The sequence below is a fragment of the Sciurus carolinensis genome, unplaced genomic scaffold (genome assembly GCF_902686445.1).
Source record: "Sciurus carolinensis unplaced genomic scaffold, mSciCar1.2, whole genome shotgun sequence".
In the NCBI taxonomy this organism is placed as follows: Eukaryota; Metazoa; Chordata; class Mammalia; order Rodentia; family Sciuridae; genus Sciurus; species Sciurus carolinensis.
In genome coordinates, this window is record NW_025920313.1 from 63,567 (window position 1) to 90,825 (window position 27,259).

The 27,259-nt window shown below is 34.2% G+C and overlaps 1 long non-coding RNA gene across 2 annotated transcripts in view; it reads right to left on the bottom strand.

Annotated features, from left to right (window-relative positions):
- LOC124975581 (uncharacterized) overlaps positions 1 to 27,259 on the bottom strand; it is a 144,510-nt gene that overhangs the window by 52,179 nt on the left and 65,072 nt on the right. The gene's annotated exons all lie outside the window — the stretch shown is intronic.

Below are 27,259 nucleotides of genomic sequence, written 5' to 3' on the forward strand. Positions count from 1 at the left end.
GAGCATGATCCTGACAAAGAGCTGTAGGCAAGACCCAAGTGGGCACATCTGAACAAGGCCAAAACACCTTGTTTGGCCAACATGTGGGCTTTTTAGTTGACTAAGTAACTACTTAGAAAATTGTGTGGAGATGAAAAGTGAGATCCTGGCAGGAGTGTTCTTCCCCTTGCAAGTGAATGCCCAGGTGTTTTTTTCCCTGGAAGCCTGCAGGATCAGGGGCTTCCTATGACCACTTGTTAAAACAAGCATTCCAGTTAGAGTAAGTGATTGCATGTGTTTTGCTTGTGGTTCCTTTCTTTAGCACTTTCCCTTGGTCAGCCTTGCCTGACCGGCTCCACAAGCATTTGTAGAGAGGTTATAAAAGCTCACAGTGTTCCAGAGATAAATCAAGGCAGAATTTATAGAAATTTTCCTTTAAAAGGAACCAAAGAGCTCTTTAAGGACACAGGGTACTTAGGGAGATCAGAGATTTATGAGAGGAGTGGGTGATGTCATTTCAAAATGTTTATTTACATACATTATAGAAGGCATTTCAAACATCTTACACAAGGCAGTGGATTGTGAGGTATTTATCTCTTGGACACCAATGTGCATCATCTTATGTCCAGACAGTTGTGGGTACCGATTTTAGACATTAGAAATCTGAATTCTAACTCTTAATTATTATATAGAAGATAAGAAAGCAATAAGTGTGTATTTCTGATGTTGTTTGAGAAAAAGTTAGCTGTTTTGTGCTTTCAAAAGCTGTTTGATATTTGTTACTGGGCATTGAACCTAGGGCACTTGAGAGCTACATACCTTGTTTATTATTATTTTTCTTAATAATAGTAGTAGTGGTTGTATTAAGACAGGGTCTCAGGCTGGGGATATAGCTCAGTTGGTAGAGTGCTTGCCTCACAAGCATAAGGCCCTGGGTTCAAATCCCCAGCACAGCAAAAAAAAAAATAAAAAAAAGACAGTGTCTCTCTCTAAATTGCTTAGGGCCCTGCTAAAGTTTAGAGACTGACCACAATCTTCTTATCCTTCTGACTCACCTCCCAGGTTGCTGATATTAGGGGCATGTGCACCACCCTGCCAGGCTGAAGACTATCTTTTTGATAATCCTTCACTGAATCCTGGGTTGGGGAATTTGCCTCTAATTAGAATAATAGCCTTGCAGATTTACCAGACAGGGAAACCTGTTTCTTGTCCTCTTTCTGGCTTGTGCAACTGGAATCCTTCTGCCTGTGTGAAAGGGAATGCCAGTGTGCCACTCTCCCGAGAAGTGTTGGCTCTACATCCAACCTGACAAGAATTACCCCCATACACCCCTCACATTTATCAGGGTACTGAATTTTCACCAATCCCCCCATCCAGAGAGAAATCTGGAAAGCCCAGCGCAAAGCTTTTCAAGAAGTTGTGACAGGGTATTTTAACAGCAGATTCTAAGCTATAAAAGGCTGGTCAGAAATGGAAGATATGAACAATTAGTTTTAAAATGTGTATGTGTATGCTTTGCGTGTTTATAACCTGGAGTGTCCACTATAGAAAAACAATTTAAGAAAGAAAAAAAAAAAGCCTCTTTCTGAGTTCCCATTTTGCCTGAACACTAAAATTTCTTTAATTTAGGAGGGGGAGCAAGTTGAAGAAATCTCTTGGGCAGAAGTTGCTACAAACTTGAGATTTCCACCAGAATATAAAAACCTCTTTCCCTTATATAAGCTGCTAAAAATTGCAAAGGACAAACAGGCTTTTCTTGATGAGTGTTTAGAAATGAGCTTGTAAACATAGAACTTCTTAGGTATGTGCTTTATCTCAATCGTGCAGAGGCTTAAGATGGTGAATTCTGCCTCATATTTGGAAAACATGTTGGTTTACAAAGGGTGTTCATAGAGACTAAGCTGCACACTCTTTTAGTGGTAGACATTCTTAATGAGAGATAAATGGTGTACTTATATCAGTTGCCCATAAGTGCAACATTAAGTTCTTGTTTTGTATATTTTAATTTGACTTTGAAAACTGGACATTTTTAGGGAAATAAAAAAAAATTAAGAAAAAAATAATAATCCAGTTTCTCAATGTACTGATTTACTTGAAATAATTTCAAGAGTTAAAATAGCAACAGTTTTCCCCTACTGGGATAGAAAAGGTACCTGCATACTTCTAAATCATAATCAAGTTCTTGTGCTGTGACATAAAATAATAGAAAGAAAGAAAGAAAGAAAGAAAGAAAGAAAGAAAGAAAGACAAAAAATAGTATCAAGGGCATTGGGTTAAAAGACAATTGCATATTGTTTGTACTGGGTGCAACTAATATTGATCTCCCCCCAAAGAACAGGTATTGGAAACGTTCAGGATCAAAATAAGACTACTGGGGATGGAAGAAACTTCAATATTCCATTTCTTCACTGCTAGAGGGGAAGACACAGTAACAAAATGAAAAAAACAGGGGAAGAAATTTACTAACAAACCAAGATGCTATTTTGATATAATCGAACGACAGAATGGCAGTAGAAATCACAGAAAAAGAGTTTAGAATCTACATAATTAAAATGATCCATGAAGCAAAAGTTAAGAGAGCAAATGCAGGCAATGTATGATCACTCCACTAAGCAGTTAAAATAGCAAATGCAGGAAGGAAAAGAGCACTTCAATAAAGAGATTGAGATTCTGGGGAAAAAAAAAGCCCAAATACTTGAAAGAAATAATAAACCAGATTAAATCTCAATAGATAGCATCATCAACAGACTAGATGTTGTGCAAGACAGAATCACAGACAATGAAGACAAAATATTTAATCTTGAAAATAAAGTTGGCTAAACTGGGAAGATAAAAAGAAATCATGAATGGAACTTCCAAGAATTATGGGACATCATGAAAAGACCAAATTTAAGCATTATTGAGATCAAGGAAGGCACAGAGATATAAACCAAAGAAATGAACAATGACTTCAATGAAATAATGTCAGAAAAATTCCCGAACCTGAAGATTAAAATGGAAAAACAAACACAAGAGGCTTACAGAGCACCAGGTGCACAAAATTACAACATATCACACCAAAGCACATTATAATGAAAATACTTCACATACAAAATGAAGTTAGAATTTTATGGACTGTGAGAGAAAATCATCAGATTATATATAAGGAGAACCAACACAGATATCAGTAGAGTTTTTCAGCCTAGACCCTAAAAGGAAGAAGGGCCTGGAACAATATAATTCAAGCTCTGAAAGAACATGGATGCCAATCAAGAATCTTATACCCAGCAAAACTAAACTTCAGATTTGATGATGAAATAAAATCTTTTCACGATGAACAAAATCTAGAAGAACATACAAATAGAAAGCCTGGAGTAGAGATCATTCTCAGCAAAATATTTAATGAGGAGAAAGTGAAAAATAGCAATACATGTCCACAAATGGAGAAACTGCCCTAAAGAAAAAGTCAATCAAAGTAGAAACCAAGTCAAGTTAAAAAACAAAATTAAGCTGAAGTGACCAAAAAAAAATCATATCACAATAGTAAACCTGAGGGTTAATAACCTAAACTCATTAATCAAAAGACAATGGCAGGTTGAATTAAAAAGAGAGTACCCAACAATATGCTCTCTTCAAGAGACTCATGGAAAATGACATCCACAAATTAAAGGTGAAAGGATGTAGAAAAAAAAACCATGCACATGGACTCAGTAAAAAAGCAGGGATCTCCATGCTCATATCAGAAAATGTGGACTTCAAATCTAAGTCAGAAAGGATAAAAGAAGGACATTTCATAATGCTTAGGAAAATGGTAAAGCAGCAAGACATAACAATTTTAAATATTTATGCCCCAAATAATGATGCATCCATGTGCACCAAACAAACCCTTCTCAATTTGAAGAATCAAATAGACCACAACCTAATAATACTGGGTGACTTTACCACACCACTCTCACCACTGCATAGATACTCCAAACAAAAAATTACAAAGAAACTATAGAATTAAATAATACAATCATTGATATATACTTAATGGGCATCTATAGAGTATTTCATCCATCATCAAGTGAATACACTTTCTTCTCAGCAACTCATGGATCCTTCTCCAAAATAGATCATATGCTAAGCCACAAAAAAACCATTAGTAAGTACAAAAAAGAAGGCTACTATCTTGCATTCTATCAGATCATAATGGAATGCAATTAGAAAACAATGATAAAATAAAAAAACAAAAACTTCTCCTACACCTGGAAGCTAAATAATATGCTATTGAATGATACAATGATAACAGAAGACATTAAGAAGAAAATTAAAAATCCTTAGAAATAAAAGAAAGCAACACAATATATCAAAATATCTGGTACACTCCGAAAGCAGTACAAAAAGGAAAGTTCACTGCATTGAGCTCATATATTAAAAGAATAAAAAGTCAACAACTAAATGACTTAACATTACATCTCAAAGCCCTAGAAAAGAAAAACAGATCAATATCAAAAGTAGAAGACAAGAAATAATTAATATCAGAGCTGAAATCAATGAAATTAAAACACAAGAAACAGTTCAAAAAATTGACAAAACAAAAATTTTATTATTTGTAAAAATGAATAAAATATTTCTTGTGCTATGGGAGTCCTGTTAAGGAAATCTGATCCTGAGCCAACAAGTTGAAGATTTGGACCTACTTTTTCTTCTATAAGATGCAGGGTCTCTGGTTTGATTTCGAGGTCCTTGATCCATTTTGAGTTGAGTTTTGTGTAGGGTGAGAGATAGGGGTTTAATTTCATTCTATTGCATATGGTTTTCCAGTTTTCCCAGCACCATTTGTTGAAGAGGCTATCTTTTCTCCATTGCATATTGTTGGTACCATAGCACAAGAAATAAAAGCAAGAATCAACAACTGGGATAGATTCAAACTTAAAAGCTTTCTCTCAGCAAAGGAAACTATCAGAAATGTGAAGAGAGAGCCTACAGAGTGGGAGAATATCTTTGCCAACCATACCTCAGATAGAGCGCTAATTTCCAGAATCTATAAAGAACTCAAAAAACTCTACACGAAGAATACAAATAATCCAATCAACAAATGGGCTAAGGAAATGAACAGACACTTCACAGAAGAAGATGTACAAGTAATCAACAGATATATGAAAAAATGTTCAACATCCCTAGTAATAAGGGAAATGCAAATCAAAACTACCCTAAGATTCCATCTCACCCCAATTAGAATGGCGATTATCAAGAATACAAGCAACAATAGGTGTTGGCGAGGATGTGGTGAAAAAGGAACACTCATACATTGCTGGTGGGGTTGCAAATTAGTGCAGCCACTCTGGAAAGCAGTGTGGAGATTCCTCAGAAAGCTTGGAATGGAAACACCATTTGACCCAGCTATCCCACTCCTTGGCCTATACCCAAAGGACTTAAAATCAACATACTACAGAGATACAGCCACATCAATGTTCATTGCTGCTCAATTCACCATAGCCAGATTGTGGAACCAACCTAGATGCCCTTCAGTTGATGAATGGATAAAGAAACTGTGGCATATTTATACAATGGAATATTACTCCGCAATGAAGAATGATAAAATTATGGCATTTGTAGGCAAATGGTCGAAATTGGAGAATATCATGCTAAGTGAGATAAGCCAATCTCAAAAAACTAAAGGACGAATGATCTCGCTGATAAGCGGATGAGGACATATAATGGGGGGTGGGAGGGGCTAGCATTAGGTTTAGGGTTAGGTTTAGAGTTAGGCTAAGGAGAGCGGCAAGAATGAAGGAAAGAAGGACTGTGTAGAGGGAAAAGAGAGGTGGGAGGGGTGGGGGGAGGGGAAAAATAAAATAAACATCATTACCCTGTGTAAATGTAAAAAAATAAAAAATAAATAAATAAATAAATAAAAAAAGAAAGTCAAAAAAAAAAAAAGAAAATTTGGAAGAATATGACAAAGAATTCCCATATACCCTTCTCATTTTCCCAGTTGTCGATATTTTCCCATATTTGTTTTGTCCTTGTCTCTGTGTATGACACAGACTTTTTTCCTGAGCCATTTACAAGTTTACAGACATGATGCCTTTTAAAAATTTTTTTCAATTGTCTGTGAACCTTTATTTTATTTATTTTTATGTGGTATTGGGCATTGAACCCAGTACTTCATACATGCTAGACAAGCACTCTACCACTGAGCTACAACCCCAGCCCTAGTACCTTTTTAACCCGTAAAAAAAAAAAAAAAAAAAGTCTATCAACTAAGAAAAGTCCAGAACTAGATGAATTCTCAGTCAAATTCTATAAGTCCTTCAAAGAAGAACTAATAAAAATATTCCTCAATGCATTCCAGGAAATAGAATATAAGGGAGCCCTTCCAAACTCATTCTATGAAGCTAGTATCATTCTGATACCAGAACCAGACAAAAATACATCAAGGATAGAAAACATTAGCTCAATATCCCTGATGAACATAGATGCAAAAATCCTTGAAAAAATTCTGGCAAATTACATACAAGAACATATTAAAAAAATAGTGCTCCCTGACCATGTGGGGTTTATACCAGGGATGGAAGGTTGGTTCAACATCTGGAAATGAGTACATAGTTCATCACATCAATAGACTTAAAGTTAAGAACACAGCACCACTTCATGCTCAAAACAGTAGCAAATATAGGGATAGTAGAAACATATCACAATATTTTAAAGACTATCTATGCTAAGCCTACAGACAACATCATTCTTAATGGAGAAAATCTGAAAGCCTTCCCTCTAAAAGCTGGAACAAGACAGGGATGCCCTCTTTCACCACTTCTATTCAAAATCTTTCCTGAAACACTAGTCAGAGCAGTTAGACCAAAATAATTAAAGGTTATATGAAAAGAAGAAATCAAGTTCTCACTATTTGCTGATAACATGATTCTACATTTATAGGATCCAAAAATTTTCACCAGAAAACTTCTAAACCTAATAAATGAATTCAGAAATGTAGCAAGATATAAAATCAAAACACAAAAATCTAATGCATTTCCATTCGTAAGTGATGTATCCTCTGAGCGAGAAATTAGAAAAATCACTCTTTCACAATGGTCTGAAAAATAAAAACACTTGGGAATCAATGTAACAGAAGAGGTGAAAGACTGCTACAATGAAACATACAGAATACTAAAGAAATAAATTAATGAAAACCTTAGAAGATGGAAAGATCATGTTCTTGGATAGGCAGAATTAATATTGTCAAAATGACAATAGTACCAAAGGTGCTAAATGGATTCAATGCAATTCCAATTAAAATCCCAATGATATTCCTCATAGAAATAGAGAAAGCAACCATGAAATTCATCTGGAAGCATAAATGACCCAGAATAATTAAAACAATCCTGAGCACAAAGAGTGAAGCAGGAGATATCACAATACCAGATCTTAAACTATAGTACAGACCAATAGTAACAAAAATGGCATGGTATTGGCACCAAAATAAACAGGCAGACCAATGGTATAGAAGACACAGAGATAAACCCACAGAAATACACTTACTTCATACTATACAAGGGGCCAATAACAAACAATGGATAAAAAATAGCATGTTCAAAAAATGGTGCTTGGGAAATTGGAAACCCATATACAATAAAATGAAATTAAACCTCTATCTCTCACCCTGCACAAATCTCAACCCAAAAGGGTCAAAAATTTAGGCATTAGACCAGTAACCCTGCACCTAACAGAAGAAGTAGACCCAAATCTTCATCATGTTGGCTTAGGATCAGATTTCCTTAACATGACTCCCAGAGCACAACAAATCAAAGTAAGAATCAATAAATGGGATGAATTCAAACTAAAAAGCTTGTTCTCAGCAAAGGATATAATCAATAATGTGGAAAGAGAGCCTACACAGTAGAAGAAAATATTTTTAAATGCACTTCAGATAGACCACTAATCTCCAAAATTTATAAAGAACTTACAAAACTTAACACCAAAAGTACAAAAAATCCAATCAATAAATAGGCCAAGAAACTGACAGACTCTTTACAGAAGAAGAGATACAGGTGACTAATAAATACAAGAAAAAGTTTTCAACATCTCTAGTAATTAGAGAAATGCAAATTAAAACAACTGTAACATTTCATCTTACTCCAAATAGAACGACTATTTTCAAGAACACAAATAATGGATGTTGGTGTGAATGTGGGGAAAAGACTACATTCATACATTGCTGGTGATGTTGCAGATTATTGCAGCCCCTCTGGAAAGCAGTATAGAGATTCCTCAGAAAACTTGGAATGGACTCATCTTTTGATCCAGCTATCCTACACCTCAGTTTATACCCAAAGGAGTTCACATTAGTAGACTATAGCAATGTATCCACATCAATGTTTATAGCAGTTCAATTCACAATAACTAGATTGTAGAACCAACCTAGATCCCTTCAAAGATGAATGGATAAAGAAACTGTGGTATATATACACAATGGAATATTATTCAGCCATAAAGAATAATATTATGGCATTTGCAGATAAATGAATGGAATTGGAGAATATCATGATAAGTGAAATAAGACAATCCCCAAAAAACAAAGACTGAATGTTTTCTCTGATAAGTGGATGATGATACATAACAGTGGTGGGGGGTGAGAGAAGAATGGAGGAACATTAGATTACAAAGAGGAAAAAGAGACAGTGGAGGGGGCAGTGGTATGAAAGATGGTGGAATGAGACAGACATCATTACACTATGTACATGTATAATTACACGAATAGTACAAATCTGCAGTGTGAAAAAACATAGGAAGGAAAATTGTACACCATTTCTGTACAATGAATTAAAATGCAGTTTATAAATATAAAAAAATAAAGTAAAAAAATGAAGACTTAGTTGCTTTATCTTGCCAAACTCTCTGGATTAGAGGAGCATTATTTATTATTAACTTACATGCTAGAATATTGCAGTAGTATCACTTTCTATAATGTAAATATTGGTATTTACATTTTTTCTTTGATGCCAAAACATGGTTATTCATCCCACCAACATTATTAGTGCTTCGATATGTGATTATAGGCAGGACAGATCCTAGGGACAGGAATGAAGAAGGGTTAGACACAGAGCAAACTCTCCCTACCGAACTCTAGAGTTGTTTTATCCACCCTGCATCCTGTGTCCCCAGTGTGGTTCATGTCAAATTGTTTGCAGTTCTTTGACTCCCATGCCATTTAGCACTTAGTAATTTGTCTGTTGATCTGGCAAACTTCAGTAGACTGTGGGCCCTCAAGACTGGTACTGTATCATGTTCCCCAAGGTGTCTCCCAGCATCTAGCTTGTTGACTCGAGCACAGATGATGTCAGCAATTATCAAGGACCATCTAAATAAAAAGATACCAAAGAATTTATAAAGAAATGTCAATAAAAGTTAAGGGTAAAAAAAATATAGTCTTTTTACCTTTTGAGTTGGTTGTTTTGCTTGTCAAAATTATACATGCCAAGTACCATCTCTGTGCCAGAAGTATGATATACACAATGAGATTTAGGGTCTTATTGGAAAATGATAACCTAAAGAGATTCTAATTGCTATTTCACTTCTCTGGCTTACTACTGGAGTTGTGGTAGACTATCATGATGTGACTATGTCCCAGGAGAAATTGGGTTTCTTTCTTTCCCCTGGCTCTTTTTCCTATCACATGAAATCAAGCTTTAGTCACACACAGCAAGACATTGATTTTTAACCATTTGAACTTCGGCAGATAAGCAAAAACTAGTAATTTGAGTAAAATTAGCAATAAGAAAACCTACTACTTTAAAAATCTTTAGCCTTGGCATCCTACTCTTTTGTTAAAATTATACATACCAAGTATAATCTCTGTGCCAGAAGTACAATGTACACAATGAGATTTAGGTTCTTATTGGAAAATGGTGATAAAAGACCTCATTGTCTGAAAGACTCAAGGTTAGAACAGCAAAACTCTGGGAATAAGTAGAGCACAAAAGATTCATGTGGCCACAGTGACCTCCTGGGGGCTGGACCCACAGCTTCTGTGAAATTCAGCAAGTATTTGTAAACAATGAATGGCCCCTCCTTTCCCTCCTTATTGGGAATTCTGCCCACAATTGAAATATGGCTTGGTGACCTCCTAGAAAATGTTTGGGGAATGACTGGAATTATGCTAATTTCCTCATCCAGTATTCCCAACAATAAGTATTGTTTATGTCCACAGTTGTTCTACACATTATCAGGATCTCTGGGAGTTGAGAAGTATGTACCTAGGGGTTCTGAAAATCAGGATCCATTCATATGGATTTTGTATTAAAATAAAGATTGCTGAGTCTTAGGTCTTTTACAGGGTCTGGCATAAACATTTCATTCCAGTGCCTAATAATGTCCTTGGTTCAGGGGTGATACTTCGTTAACCATGAAGGCCAGTGGTTCCCAGTTTACATTTAGAAATCTGCAGAATAAATTGCACTGTGTGTGGTGAGGAGTGATATTGGTGATTGGGGGTATCTACCACTGAGCTGCATCCTTAGCCCTTTTTATTTTGAGACAGTGTCTTGTTAAGTTGCTAAGACTGACCTTTAACTTTGATCCTCTTGTCCCAGTCCTGAGTTATTAGAATTTTAACCCTATTTCACTGAACCAGGCTTTGTTACTGCAATTAAAAACTACTTGTTTGAGAGTTTCAATTGTAGTTTTACCAAATAGTCCTGGATTTTCTCTTGGTGACATTCAAAAGGCAGCCTCCCCCCAAAAAAATATAACCCAGTCTGGATGGTTGATGGGTTATATGACCTTGGACACTCTTTTTTTGGTTGGATCATGTAACTAAGGGAAAACAATTTTGCACCTTTCAAAATATTATTATTCTTCCAATGAAAAGGAGAGTTGAACAGAGTAATTTTTAAAATGATAAACAAAAAAAATGATATGAGGATGATTTTCTGAATTGAGACATTGCAACGGATGCATTTTTCACTATTCATATTATGATTATTTCCCCACTAAACTTATAAAAGTAATCTCTTCCAAAATAACAAATCTCTTCCACATTCATGTATATTAATATTTCATTCATCTACAATCATTGTAGCAGGCTATATAAGATATTAAAGAATTCCAAATAAGGAGAAAAGGCAATAGGCTTTATGGAAGAGGTAGGCTTTTGAACTGAGATATGTATTATAAAGAGATGGATGCCAAAGACACTGTGCTAAGTGTTGAATATCAAGGATCCAGATTTACAAATAAAGTGAAATGTCTTTTTCAATTGGATAATTTGGCATTTTGAGTTTACATGTCTATTCCATTCCAACTTTTTAAATAGATTTTTATCAAATTTGAAATGCACCCGTAGGTACAGATAAATGTTGAAAGCTGGTGGAACTAGTTTATATTTGCATTTGAGACTGTGCTGAAATTTTTAGTTTGACAAATCTAAGCCAGTAAATATCTGCAATGCTCTGAAGCAGGTAATGTTACAGATATACAACACATAAATTAGCAGGAGAGTAAACAAAGTGATGAGGGACTGAGTGGTTCTTTGTACCCAGGGATTAGACAGATTCTGAGGAAGAAGTACTGCCTGAGCTGAGATGGGAGAAGGGACAGGATTTAGATAGAGAGCAAAGCATATTTTAGAACTTAATAGATCTGCCTAGTTTGGATAGGGAAAGCATATTCAGGAAGAGACCTGGTGATAGATGAATTCTGAAAAGGAGGTGTGGGCCTTGAAGAAGTCCACCTTTATATGTTGTTATACCTTCAAGAGTGATATCCATGTGAAGAAAGACATCAATAGAAAGTAAAAGGACAGGAAGATAGGAGAAAATTATTATACTACTTCAAATAATGAAAGTAAAGTGGACATAGGAATCAATTTTGAAGACATTTCAGAGGCAAGGTTGAGAAGAACTTGATTTTAGTTTGAGGAATAAGCAAGCAGTGAAAATGAGGAAGAGACAAATTGACTATGAGACTGGCAATATTTTAGTAAAAATAGCTAATGTGAATTGAAGGCTTTCTGTGTGCCAGTCTGGGCCACTCATCATGATTTTTTATTTAATGCTGCCAGTAGTGCTATTTTAAAATTGAGGAAACTAAGGCACAGAGATATTGCCCAGTTTACCCAAGATCACACACTAGTAAGTGTCAGAGCCTGATTAAAATTTAGTTTGCAATCCCAACCACTACTCTCACTGACTTACAGCACCAGAGAAGAGCAGCTCTCTTGGAAAAGTACTGACTGGTGACGCTGAATGTGGAAATGGTTGTAAGGTCGATGTATAACTATGGAGAAAAGTAGGCCAAGGACAGAAGTCTGGTCTATGCTGCAATGTAAAAAGGACTGTGATCCCCTCAACTGCCTCCTGTCCCCCACTACCCCACACAACACACTGCCCTCCAACAATAACTAATCTGCCTTTCTATCAAGCACATTTTCCTATTGGTTTCTTAAAATTGCCACAGGTAATCTCAGACCAGCCACCCCAAACATCCTTCTGATGCTACAGCATTGATTTGACCGTTCGTACTCTATAGATTAGATGGTGAAGGACAGGAAATGGGAGGGAATGAATTCCAGAAACAAATGCAATCTGACCTGGAGCACTGTGTTCCATCTTTCCTTGGAACTTCTGCCAGACATGTCCCCAACTTTAGCTACTTTCTGGACCATCTTTGGATGTCTTATATTCAATATAATTTGTACTTTTATTACTCCCTTTTCTATCAAATATTCATTATGTGACAGAAAAATGTGGGACTGTAGTAAAGATTCCATAAAAAGGACTAAGAAACATGCCAGTAAAGCCAGGCTAATCGAGAACTGTGACAACTGAGTGTACCCAAATAAAGAGTTAGGGGCAGAAGTCATTGATCTCTTTAAAACAACAGGCAAGACTAAAAAGAACAAAGGGGATTCATTTTTTAAAATACTTTTTAGATGTTGCTGAACCTTTATTTTATTCATTTATTTATATGTGGTGCTGAGAATCAAACCCAGTGCCTCACACATGCTAGGCAAGCACTCTACCACTGAACAACAACACTAGCCCCAGAAAGAATATTCTATTGAAAATATCAACAAAATGGACAAAAACCCCAAATATAATATTAAAAAAACCCTAACAATTCAAGGTCTACTTTCCTTCAATGTTCACTCCAAGTCAAGGGGAATACTGGTTAGGAGCATAAATAATAGACTATAAATTATAGGTGAAGAATATGAAAACACAGTTGAGGTAGATAACATTATAGAAAAAACTAAATTTTTAAAGCACCATGAAAGAAAAAGAACATGGAATATACCAAAAACCACTGCATAAATTGAGCCAGTAATTAAGACAACCCCTAATCCCTTCCAAAATAAGTTGGACAATTTAAAACAGATAAATTTTAGTCAGAGCTTAAAATTAGGTGTTGCTACTTACTAATTGTGACTTTTATGAAATCAGAACTTTAACTGCTCATTTGTAGCCCCTAGATATAAATTGAAATAACAGCTCTTAATAGGCAAAAAAGCACAGATGTAAATAATTTGCTGAAATAGTCTGAAAAGTACAAAAATATATTTACTTGTTTTACAGATATTTATTGTACTTCTAACAGGTGCCAGGCTTTGTAGCTTGATATTTAGTGATGAAGTTTAATATTTAAACTTACTCTGGACTAAATAGAAATTAAGCTACAAGACAGTTTAAGAAATTATTTTGACATATATGATCCTAGACAATAAAACATCTAGGTGCAGACAGTCAGGTATTAACAGGAGGCCTTTACTTCAGCTTATTCTGTTGGGAGAACAGATGATGGATTTACTTCAGACCTGACACTAGTCACTAAAACTTATACCTTTTTACCTTTTTATCTTGTTATTTATTTTCTTAGTTGCTAGCAATACAGAAATTAACTGTACACTAAATTTTTACTTGTGTGTCATCTTTCTAATAAGTTTGATATTATTTATCAATAAAAATATTTTTTCAGGAGCTGGGCTTTAGAGCTCAGTTGTAGAGGGCTTGTACAGCATGTGTGGGGCACTGGGTTCAACTCTCAGCACCATGTACAAACAAATAAAGGTTCACTGATGAATAAAACAAAAAAATAAACTGTGCACAATGAAACTACATGCATTCTCCTATCATGTATAACTAAATAGAACCAATAAAAATATTTTAAAAATACATTTTCAACTCTAATAGAGGTACTTCATCTATATACTTCAAGATAAACATTCCTCATTTTTTTTTGCATTGCTGAGAATTGAACCCAGGGCCTTGTGCTTGTGAGGCAGGCACTCTTATAACTGAGCTATCTCCCCAGCCCAATCCTCATTTTTAGTTTACTTAGAAACATTTTTGTAGTGCTTTGGAAAACTGATGACAAATTCCAAAATATAGTATTAGAAATTATAGATTTACAAAGAATCTGATTTAGTTTGTTTTTCCTCAATATTTAAAGTGGATCAGCATTCCTAGATAGCCTAGAACCTTTTAAAACCATTATTTGATTATACTTTAGTGACATCTAAATTATGTACTTTTTTCTAGTAGCCTGTTATATAGAACAATTAAGTATATTTTATGGGCTTTATTCTTCTTTGCTTTAGGTAATCTTGCAATTGTCATCTGCAAATCATTCTATAAAATGGATTGGCAATTGATCCATCACAGGGGTCATGAGACAACCAAACAACTGTGATCTGTTTGGGAATGTAAGGAACACCATTTTTCCCAGGGGATTTATAATAATTATTTTAACTTTCTTGGCCCCTGCAGTTCCCCACACTGCTTAACAGTCACATGTCAGTGCCAATCACATCTGGACAGAGCTGATTCTCCAGTACTGCTTAATTTAAGCTCTCAGAAATTCTAATGAAGTCTGGCTGAAATTAAAGTCTTATTAACTGATTAAGTTTGTCCCCCTAGTCTAGTTTTCCTGTGTCAAAAGGAGGACATTGTGAAACTCTCTGTCCATTTGGTTTGTACTTTTTATAACATGGATAGTCTACATTTATTTTGGCATTTTAAAAACTGTTTTTATATATTCCACTATATATGAAAATACATTTTTTTTACTGAGTGAATTTTAGTGTTTTTGTTTTTATATGCTCTTGGCTCTTAAACATTGAACACTGTTGACAGTGAAGAAATTTTCTTAATGTTTTCAGTGGAACTAATAAGCATGTGAAACTTTTTTCTTTTTAATTCTGCATATGCTGAATTGTGCTTGTATACACCCTGTAACCAGCTGTGCCTTCCTTTGTATTCAGTTTTGTGTAGAAGATTTATATATTTTAGTATTAAGAGAAAATATTTTAAAGATAAAAATTAGTACCAAAGAAATCTCTAGCAAAATTTTATTATTTTTTACAATAGACAAAATATGAAACCATATTATATCACTTTGCCCTTTTAGCTTTCAATTGTGTAAGAATTTCCTTAGAATCTCTTTTCAATTAAAATTAATTAAATGAAATATCCAAGTAATATTTTTATAAAAGTAAAACAATCCATACTTAGACAATAAACATTCATAAAAGAAAATGTTCTGAAGAGCATTTTTAGACTTTGAAATCACTTAGATATTCTTACCTTTTCTCCCTGACAAAAATCTGAAATGGATAGTCACCAATCCATACCATCCAGACTGTTATACTTTCTAGTTGAGCATATTATTTCAAAAGATTAGCCCTGATTCTTCCTATAGAAAAATCACACCAAAGTGATAAATTTACTGTATCAATACAAGTCAGTTTTCTTTAAATACCTGCAACTATAATTAATATTTAAAAATTAATATTTTGAAAGTTCACTGGTGATAAACTCAAACAACAAAGAAATGATTTTGTAACACTTTTGTGAGGATAGCCACAATTTTGATGGATCAAAAAATGTACTGTAATACAAATATCAAACTAGGTAATGAAGGCATTGCTTGCTGAAACTGAGACATGATAAACTGCTTTATATTTTACTAAATTGATGGTACCATTAGAAGAAAACCTGCCAAAAATTCTTCAGGAATCACATCACTGTGGAACTACCTGCAGACACAACAAAGTGATTTTTTGTGTAGTATAGATTAGAACAGTGATAAAACATTTTCTGTTCTGTAAAAAAAAAAAAAAATCATGAGGCACCATTACAGCAGCACCAAACCTATGCATGAAGCAGGAATGTTTCAAAGTAGATAAATGAACTAGAAAGTGTCCATTGAAGTTTAGGTTAACTGTAATCCTTAACTACAAAGTAACAGAAACCAACTTGAAATGTGACTAGATAGCTGATCCAAACCAGGCATTAAATGGTGGGGATTATGAAAAGGCTAAAAAGTGAACTTTATGAAAACATATTACTTGAATTTTCAGAAACTAAAATTAGATTTAGTTAGAAATTTAGATTTTCAGTTGGAATCAAGCGTCTCTCTCTTGTGTGGAGACACAAATTTTTAGAAAAAAATTTCAACAACTCTAGTATGCTATAACTGCAAAGTAATGGGACTGGATCCAAAATCCACTAATGGTACACCTTTATAGGTAAAGTCTTTACTAAAATAAAAGGAGCTCGTTCTGGGCAGTGACAATTACTGAAAGTGAAATGTGTGAGCTAGAAGTTAAAAGGGGCCTTTGAGAATGCTTCCCTCCACCTGTTTTTTGATCAGTACAGGTTTGCAGAAGAAGCTGAGAGTTGCCTGGGGACATTGAGCTCATTGAAGGTAGAACAGTGATCAGCATTCCAATTTCATTTACCCAAGTCCTATCTGTAATTAACTACTGGTTAAAAACTGTTAGAAAAAATATTATTAAAAATTGTAGAAAAAGGGCTGGGGTTATAACTCAGTAGGGAAAAAGAGCACTTCCCTAGCATGTGTGAGGCACAGGGCTCAGCACCACATATAAATAAAAAAATAGAGATCAATTGACAACTAATTTTTTTAAAAACACTGTAGAATAAAAGAACACATACAAAATGCAAGATTCTTAAAGACAAACTAAAATCAGTGGTCAAGAATTTCAAATAAAAATTAATATATTTTTAAAATTAAATGCTGATTGGAAATATTCTCAATGAACAGAAATCTTATTTGTTGTATCTTTCTTCCTCAAAATACTTTAACTACATTCTAGATTCACTTACTAGAATTGGGATAATAAAATTTCTGATAGATCAAAGTGCTCTCTGTAGGGACAACTGTAGAAATGGAGAATAACTCTCAGAGCACTGCCTCATGCTGTGTGTGTTCTTAAAATAAGTACCTTAGTCAAAATACGATCCAAAGGGCAGCAACCCCCCACATTCTTTTAGTATTTGCTTGATCAGTGTTAATGTACTGTGGCTGGAGTTTTTTAGAAGTATACAACATGAACATTGGTCTCTGTACATATCTTTTCTTTGCAAATCTTTATTCACTTCCATGTATGTATCAATTTTACTGTGGTATTATTTTTGTGGGATAAATACTTTGTGATGAGAGGTGTTTATAAGTAGTGTGTTCATTTTCTTTCATTTACTTTGAATAACCCAAACTTTACTTTTTCCATATGGAAACAAGTTTGGAAATGTATCTTGTTACCTACTGTTAAATATGACATGTATAAAAACACTTTAAATACATATATATGAAGAAGTACATATAATTATTGAGGTTGAGCTTGAGAGAGTGGAATGGGTTTAAAAATAGTCCCTTGATCATTTGAATATTAAATTCTATCAACTGCTATGTACTGAGAAGGGAGAAATGATGAAGAAAAAACCCTGAACCATTGTTCTTCCTTTAGGGTACTTTTTTGATAAAGAGAATGTGAACTTCCAGGTTTGGTGACAGAGGTTACTAGTCTACCCAATCTCACTTCCATGCTGACCCAGCTCTGGCTTCCATGGGTGAGTTCAAAAATGTCTCCATCTGTGTCTGAAACAGGAAGACTGGTGTGCATGTAGGGGAGGAGAGGTAGGAGAAAATAATAGAAAAATGGAGACACAGATTGACAGGTTCAGTACCTCTACTCTGCCAGAAATGGTCACAAAAAACTGCTAGTCACACATTTTACAATGTACTCTTGTATGTAGAGTAGGAAATCATTCAGTTTGTGAAGAAACAAACATTTGAAAATAAACTGTTACAGATACCTGTTTTCAAGACGTAAACAGATTTGTTTTGTCCAGTTTATACATGAAATAGTTTAACTCAAAACAGACTTACAAAATTCCCTTTAATGTTTAAATATGCACAGGTATCTCTCCTCACATGCACACTCCCTTTCTTAACATTACCTGGAACTGTAGGGCCCTGCCCACAGGGTTTGACACTGCAGAACACATCATATTTACTACCCTCTCCCAGATGAGTCAGGTCCCTAAGTCTTTTATTTCACTAGATGACATAATTTCAGTAAGTGACAGCAACTATTTATAAGCTACTTATTCTGTATAAGTGTTGTTCCAAAATTTTGTCAGTGTTTACTTTTTCTGTCCTCTGAACAACCTTAGGAAGAAACTATTATCATATAGCATTCTGTAAAGAAATGGAGGTCATAGAGGTTGCCTAACTGGTTCATGGACACTGAGTTAGCTAGATTTCAAAACCTGCATTGACTATAGATTCAGTGATCTCAACCTATATGTACTTCAAAAGAATTTAAACTTACAACCTGCATCTTTGCACAGAACACTACCTGACATATATAAACCTTAAACACATTTGCAATATTGTCATTTTTCTGAGAGAGCACATTATTGGTCCTTATATAGCTGGCCTTACCTAGACTTCTCCCATAGTGATTTTTCCCAGTCCTTCTCCCCCAGTGGTGAGTGTTGAGTATATCTTGATTATGGGTTAGTTCTTAAGTTTCTAAAGTTGCACATTTTGACCTGTTAGTAAAAATTTATCTTCTAATTCTAACCAATTATTGAGTGCTGCAATTGTCTTTGGTTCCATGTGATAGAGGAGACAAGATAATTTAATGCAACACACAAGTTTTAATTAGGACCGAGATTTCTTCATGTAGGTCTGTCTTCATTCAATCAGCACATGCTACCATTTTCCTAACATGTATTAGGTACTAGGGAAAGATGAGTGAGACATAATACTTCCCCCTTCCTGAGGCTTACTATTTAAGTGAGGCAAATAAAATGTGAATAGTGTTACCACAGGGTTAAGCATGAGAATGATAATGGGATGAAGGTAGTAAAATGGCAGGGCATGTAACCCAGTCTATGATAGAGTAGGTCATGGGTCAGGGAAGTCCTGGAAGAAATAATTAAATGGAGACATGAGGAAAGACAGTAGTAAAGAGAAGAACAGAAGAAAACAACAATCTGAAAAAGAGAAAGGTTAAAGAATAGGTGAGAGAATAAACATAGTAAGAACACAAAAATCAGTATGATTTGATTTCCCCTTCACTGAGAGCACAACCTATAAATCATCACCATATGAGACAGTAATGTAGAATTGGTGTCAACAGATTGTAAATTCAAAGGAAATATGGAGCTTTCAGATAATGGAAAAGTAATGAAGGAATGATTGGTTAGGAGTCTTAGAAAAGCAATATGACTAGAGTGGGCCCAAAGTGACCTTTTGCTGATTTTTGGTGTTCCTAGAAAAACTATGTACAAAACCATCCATAGGACTATGAAGTCTACACTTGACATATCATCCATTCATTATCTGACAACCTCAACTGCATACACACACAGGAAAGAATACATTATGAAAGCTTTACAAATGGAGTTAGTGTCAGTAAAGCTGGGGAAAATGACTGGAAATTTTGTGGCTCTTTTAATCAGCTCTGTTCCAAGAAAGACTCAAAGAGTCCCAAGTCTGTAGTCACTAGAATTTCATGTTCCAACCTGAGCACAATGTATTCATCCTTTTCTAAATATGCAAGACCATTGGCAGATGCAAAGCTCTTCTTAGTTCCTAAAAAGTACTATATTATCATCCAGTCACCAGGCACATGTTCATGCTCATCTGTATGAGCTATCCAGGGATCTCACCTGCAGCAGAGCTAAGGTGGAAGCAGCCATTATTATCCCTATCCCAGCCCCTTCTATTTATCTCTCTGCCTCCCTCTAACAAATGTGTATCTGTAACCTAGCCCCTATATATAATATCTGAAGTAGTAACACAATTGAAATCTTCTTCCAGTATGTTAATTTTCTCATTTCTCTTAGAAGCTGCCAATGAAAAGTCTTCTTCAACACTAAAGATCAAAAATTTACCCAGGCATGGTGGTGCATGCCTATAATCCAAGCATCTGGGGCAGCCTATGCAGGAGGACAATGAGTTTAAACCCAGTCTCAGCAAAGCAAGACAAAAAGCAACTCAGGGAGACCCTGTCTTTAAAAAATAAATAAATATTAAAAAGATAAAAATTTCAAGCAGCTTTATATTTACTAACTTAGTGATAGTCTTTCTATCTTATTCTAATAGAAAACTGGTGAGTTGAATAAATTTTCTAGATCAGTGATGGAAACTTTTGACTTCAGCTAAGAATCATGATAACTGAGGAAATCTCCTGTCAAACTAAACCCAGGATCTTAATTTAATGTCAGAGAAAAAGTTCCCATTGTGAATTCAACAGGGAATAGGGGAATATACTGTAATCCTCCTTAAGTCTACAGTAATGCACTAAAACTTTGGAGACTTCAAGTTTGCTATATATATTTCATAATATGCATTACAAACAAACACATTCACACACAGTTTTCTCAGTAGCCCACTCATGAGTTTCTATTGCCTCTTACTATTTTTATATGGATGACCTTGTTAATGAAAAATATAATCAATTAAAGAATCTATGTTAAATATTAAAATAACAGAACCAATGACATTAGAAATAATAAATTAAAAGATAAATGTTTTAAAACTACAAAAATCAAAACAACTAAAAACCACACACAAAAAAGCAGAGAATCAAGATGGTACACTACAAAAAAACTAACTGAAAAACAAGGAAATATCAGAGGACTCAAAGCACAAAAGCCATCTGAGACAAAACAAATAGCTAATTGGAAGAACTAAGTCCTTTCTTATCAGTAATTATTTTAATTTTAAATGTTTATAAGTGTAAAGTTAAAATGCAGAGATGTGAAGAATGATTTTAAAATAGTGCATCAATATACTATCCACAAGAGACTCAGTTTAGATACATACACACACATAAACACACACACACACACACACACACACACACACACACACACAAAGAGGTTGAGAGTGAAAGAATACAAAAACACATTCCAACCAAATAGTAACCAAAAGTGGAAAAGGGTGACCTTACTTTTGTGTGGAAAAAAATAGACTAAGAAAAATTACAGGAGATAAAGGACATTATATATATAGATAAATGTTCACTATATTAAGAAGATAGAGAGCCAATATGATCATATATGCACCCAAAATAAGAAGTCCAAATTAAACACTGACGAACTGAAAAGAGAAACAGTTATGTAACATTTAGAGATTTCAATAGTCCACTTATGATAAAGGGTAGGATAGCCTTGCAGAAGATCAATAAATACTTAGATGAACTGAACACTATTAATCAGTAAGACACAAGAGACATGTACAATCTCTACCCAACAGCATTCTTCACAGAATGAGAAGGAAACACAAAATATTCTCAAGTACATGCAAAACATTCTCCAGAATATACTATGTTGGGTCACAAAATAAATATCAATAATTTTTGAAGAACTGAAATCATGCAAATATCTTTCCTATCACAATGGAACAAAATGAGATATCAATAAAGGAGGAAAAGGAAAACTCACAAATATACACAACACAGGTACGTGGGAACACTGAGCCTCATCCCCAGTCCTAATTTGTATTTTACTTAGACAGGGTCTCACTGAGTTGCCTGTACCTTGCTTCTGATGAGGCTGCTTTGAACTCACGATCCTCTGTCTCAGCCCTCCAAGCCATTGGAATTACAGGTATGCACCACCTCGCCCAGCTACAACATGCTCTTAACCAAGAGTTACAGAAGAAATTATAGCAGGCATTAGAAAGTTCTATGAGTCAAAAGAAAAAAACAACAATATATTTACACATATGGAACAGTCTGAAAACATTGGTGGGAGAGAATTATAGCTTCATTTGCTTACATTGAAAAAGAAAGATGTCAAATCAAATATGTAACTCTACATTTCAGGAAATAAATAAATAAATAAATAAATAAATAAATAAATAAATAAACACACCTAGGAGAAGAAAGAAAAGAATAAAGTTTACTGATAAAGAAGAGAAACTCAGGAAAACCAAATGCTGGTTCTATTGATTAGATTAATAACATTCTTCACTGAATGAGAAGTAAATACAAAATATTCTGAAGTACATGTGAAATAATCTCCAGAACAAACTTTGTTGGATTGATTGCAAGAAAAGATTTGAATTACTAAAATAAGAAATGAAAGAGAAACATTACTACTGAATGTACAGAAACAAAAGAATTAGAGAATAGCATGAGCAACTGTTTGCCAACAGACTGCTTAACAAAGACAAAATGGATAAATTCCTAGAAAAGCAGACTGCCAAAACTGAATCGAGAAGTAATAAAAATCTGAAAAGAACTATTACAAGAAAGGGGAATATACCATTAACATAATGCCCCAACAAAGGAATGCCTAGGACCAGATAACTCTACTGGTATTCTAACAAACATTTAAAGAAGAATGAACATCACCCCTCAAAATATTCCAAAAGAATTGGAGAAAATATTTCCTAATTCATTCTACAATGCCAGCAATACCCTGATACCAAACTTAGACAGACTCTACAAGAAAAGAACTACAGTTCATAACCCTTACAAAGAAAGGCCAAAATCTTCAACAAAATCATAGCAGATTGAATTTATCAGAATGTCCAAAGAAGTCAGGTTCAATCACATTAAATCCCCAATCAAAAAAATATGAAATTATTTGATATCTGAAAATTTTTGAGCAAATGATGCTACAAATATTTTGGATTTCAAAACATTTCATATATATTTTTGGAGTAGGGTTGGTCAACTACTAAAGCATTCACAAATATTGTAAAATTCAAACAGCACTGAAATCAGAAAAACTGCCATTCTGAGCATTTTGATAAGGGATATTCAACCTATATATATCACAACCAAATTGGATTTTCTCCAGGAATGTGAGAGTGGTTTAACATGAAAATCAATCCAAGATAATACACATCAACAGTTAAGAAAACATGACCATTACTACTGATGAATAAAAGCATTTGAAAAAGCCCAATACTCTTTCACAATAAAAATATCCAGTACAGTAGGAACAGAAGGAAATTTAATCAGCATGTTAAAAAAGAAAGCCACAGCTAATGGCATAATCAATGATAAAAAGTGAAAGTTGTTTCCCTAAGATCAGAAACAAGTCAAGGATATCCTTGTTTATAAGTTCTAGACAGAGCAATTAGGCAAGAAAAAGAAAAGGAATCCATAGTAGAAAGTAAGAAGTTAACTATCTCTCCTTGCAGATGACATAATCTTCAATGTACCATATCCTAAAGAATTCACAAAAAGTCTTTTAATCTTAATAAACAAATACAGCAGCATGGGACAAAACACAAGACCATTTGCATTTCCATATGCAGGCAATGAAAACTTCCCAAACCAAATTAAGAAAATAATTCCACTTACAATAACATCAAAACCAGTAAAATACTTAGGAATAAATTTAATCAATGAGGTAGAAGACCTGTTCACTGAAAAATGTAAAGTGTTGCTCAAAGAAATCACACTAAATAAATGGAAATACAGATTATGTTCACAGCCTGGAAAACTTAATATTGTTAAGATAATTATATGACCTAAAGTGATATACAGAATCAAATTCAGTACAATCCTTATCAAAGTCCCAATGGTATTTTCTGTCATTTTTACATTTTGAAGAATAGAAAATTTTACTCCAGTATTCAAAGGGAATATCAAGGGACACAGAATAACTATAACAACCTTGAAAAAGAGCAAATTTGAAGAACCCATACTTCCTGATTTCAAAGCTTCTATAAAACTGTTGTAATCAACACACTGGTACTATCTGTATGGACAGACATTCAGACACACAAGACTAATGGAATAGAACTGAGAGCCCATAAAGAAACCCTTACAACTGGTTAAAAATTTTTGACAAATAATTGACTTACATCCGTGGTCAACTATTTTTGACAAGGGTATTAATATCATTCAAAGGAAAAGTACAGTCTTTTCAACAAATGGTTGAAACAAATGGTTATGGAAAAATGGATAGTCATATGCAAAAGAATGAATTTGGGTTGGATACACTAGTGCATGCCTGTAATTCCTGCAGATTGGGAAGCTGGAACAGGAGGATTCCAAGTTTAAAGCCAGCATCAGCAGCTTAGCAAAACTCTAAGCAACTCAGAGAAAGTCTGTCTATAAATAAAATATAAAAGAGGGCTGGGCCTGTGATGAGGCTCAGTGGTAAAGAATCCCTGGGTTCAAATCCTAGTAACAAAAAAATAAATGAAGTTGGACCCTAATTTTATACCACAAACAAAAATTAACTCAAAATGATTGATGGCCTTAAATGTAAGAGCTAAAATTATAAACACCTTAAAAGAAAATATAGGGGGAAGTATTTATGATCTGGAGAAAATGGCAATAACTTCTTATATATGACACCAAAGCCACAGGCAAAAAAATTAAAAAAGATAAATTGGACTTCTTTAAAATTAATAACATTTGCATCACAAGGGTACCTTCAAGAAAGTGAAAGAAAACCCACAGAATAAGAGGAAATCATTACAAACAACATACCATTATAATGATATAATATACAGGATCCATAAAGAATTCTAACAACTCAAAAACCAAAAGACAACCCTACTTTTAAAATATGCAAAGTACATAAAGATACTTCCTTAAAGCAGATATACAAATGGCCAAAATACACATGAAAAGATGCCCAACATCAGTAAACTTTAGGTAAAGGTATATTAAATTTACAATGTGATACAACTTCACCCCTATTAGGATGAAATTCATAAATAAGGGACAATAGTAAGTATTAGTGAGGATGAAGAGAAACTGAAATCATTGTGCATTACTACTGGGAATATAAAATAGCAAAAGTTCTGTAGAAACCATTTGCTGACTCCACATGAAGTTAAACAGAATTGTATTTGCTTCTGGGTGTATATGTTATACCCCAAAGAATTTAAAACAGAGACTTATATAGATATTTGTACATCATAATTTCATATAAGCATTATGCACAATAGTTAAAAGGTAGAAATGACCCAGTGTTAATCTACAAATGAATGGATAAAGAAAATGCATATATTCATAATAGAGAATTATTCAGTTGCAAAAGAAATTAAGTTTGCATTTATGCTAAACATGAAGGAGTCATGAAAATATGCCAAATGAAATAAGCCAGATATGACAGAAAGATACATTATGACTCCTCTTACATGAACTATCCAGAATAAGCAAAGTCATAGAAATAGAGAGTAGGTTAAAGTTTCCAGGACTGGGAGAGCATGGAAAAGATATTTTAAAAAAATGACTTTAATTTCTGTTTGGAATGATGAAAGTCTATGGAAATACTGGCAAAGGATGTACAACTTTGTGAATTTCACTATGCCACTGAACTGTACACTGGTGAACTGTTAAAATGTTGCCACTTAAACATCATAGACAAGTAAAGAAAAACATCCATATGATTTGTTACAATTCTAATAGATAATTATAAAATAATAAGTAGTATTTCAAACCTAATTTGACAAAGCCTCAGAAAACAACCACTCTGTTCACCCATAGTGACACCCATAGTGACATTCTGTGTGTGTTACCAACACTGCTTGGGAAGAAAACAGAGGAGACATCTTCTCTTATCTTTAAGAACCTCGTTAGTTTAAGAGGATTTATAAGTATTCCAGGTTCCAATATTTTTGAGTTTAAACTATCTTCACTGTCGTTTTCAGGATGTGAATGATGTTCAAGTATCAATAAACAAATAAAAACAACCCCAACAAACATTTGTTTCATTGCCAAATCTCTCAATGAAATGAAGAAACATCCCCAGAACAACCTAGGAACAAGAATTTTATGTAACAACTGGATGTATTCTTGATTTTCTGGGGTTACCAAAAATAACCTAAAGTACTGAAGACTCAAGAATTACATTCATTTTACTTGTAGATGAACACTGACATCTTAATACCAAAAATAAGTCAAGGCACCTGGTGATGAATGGCAGTTTTGCCTCTGGTGGTTTTTTGGAGGGGTGTAGTAGGGATTGAACTGAAGAGCACTCTATATCAGAGCTATGCCCCAACTCTTCTGCATTTTAATTCTGAGACAGGGTCTCATTAAATTGCTCAGGCTGGCCTCAAGTTTTTGATATGCCTACCTCAGTTTCCCAAGTAGCTGGTTTGTGGGTTTGCACCATCATGCCTGTCCTGAATAAATTGTAAGCTCTGAAGTCTTCACACTTCCCATATTTATTTGTTGAAAACCCTGAAGTTACTACTTTAATATACTTCTGTTGGGTTGCTTTGGGGTTTCAGTGTTGAGCACAGCTACCTTTCAGTATATTTCTGTTAAATTTTACATTTGGAAAACATTAAATGCAATTTTAACAAACAATAAAATATTTTCCAACTATTTAGACCTGACTTAAAAGACTTCTCCAATCTCTGATGAATTATGATAATTAAAGACTATTTACTTTCCAAATTACTGCTAATATAAAAGCAGAAAGAACCAGAATTTTAAAAACTGAGATCAACAAATAGCTTCACAACACCTTGCAAAGGAAAATATAAACTATAATGAAAACATTTCTCATGAAATGTATACAGAAATACTTTTAAATCCTTGTTCTAAAATTCTTAGCAATGTGCTAGCCATATGTTCAGACCTCTCTTTCAATAACAGAAACTGACTTCCCTTTATATTTACCAAATTCACTATTAAAAAAATGTAAGCTTAAAGTTACTAATTTACCATCTACAGAATTATAAAGATCTCAAACACACAAGATGGGACAGCCTATTTTCAAAATAGGTTTCTATAAACTGTTGAACTTTGTACAAATAAAATCTTTGAAAATGTAAAATATACCACTCAGAACAATGAAGTCCATAAGAATACAAGTATGTCAAGTGCTTTTATTAATCTAATAACTTTAGGGTTTCTTCTGTGTCTCATTGTTATAGCAGACTTCTTTAGCATTATTTGAATTCTTAGATGTACTGCAAAAACACAATTATATTACTATTCCATCTGACATTACAGATAGTTACTCCAAACAAAGAAATCACAATACCTACATGTTTCTGATCTTACTTATAACCC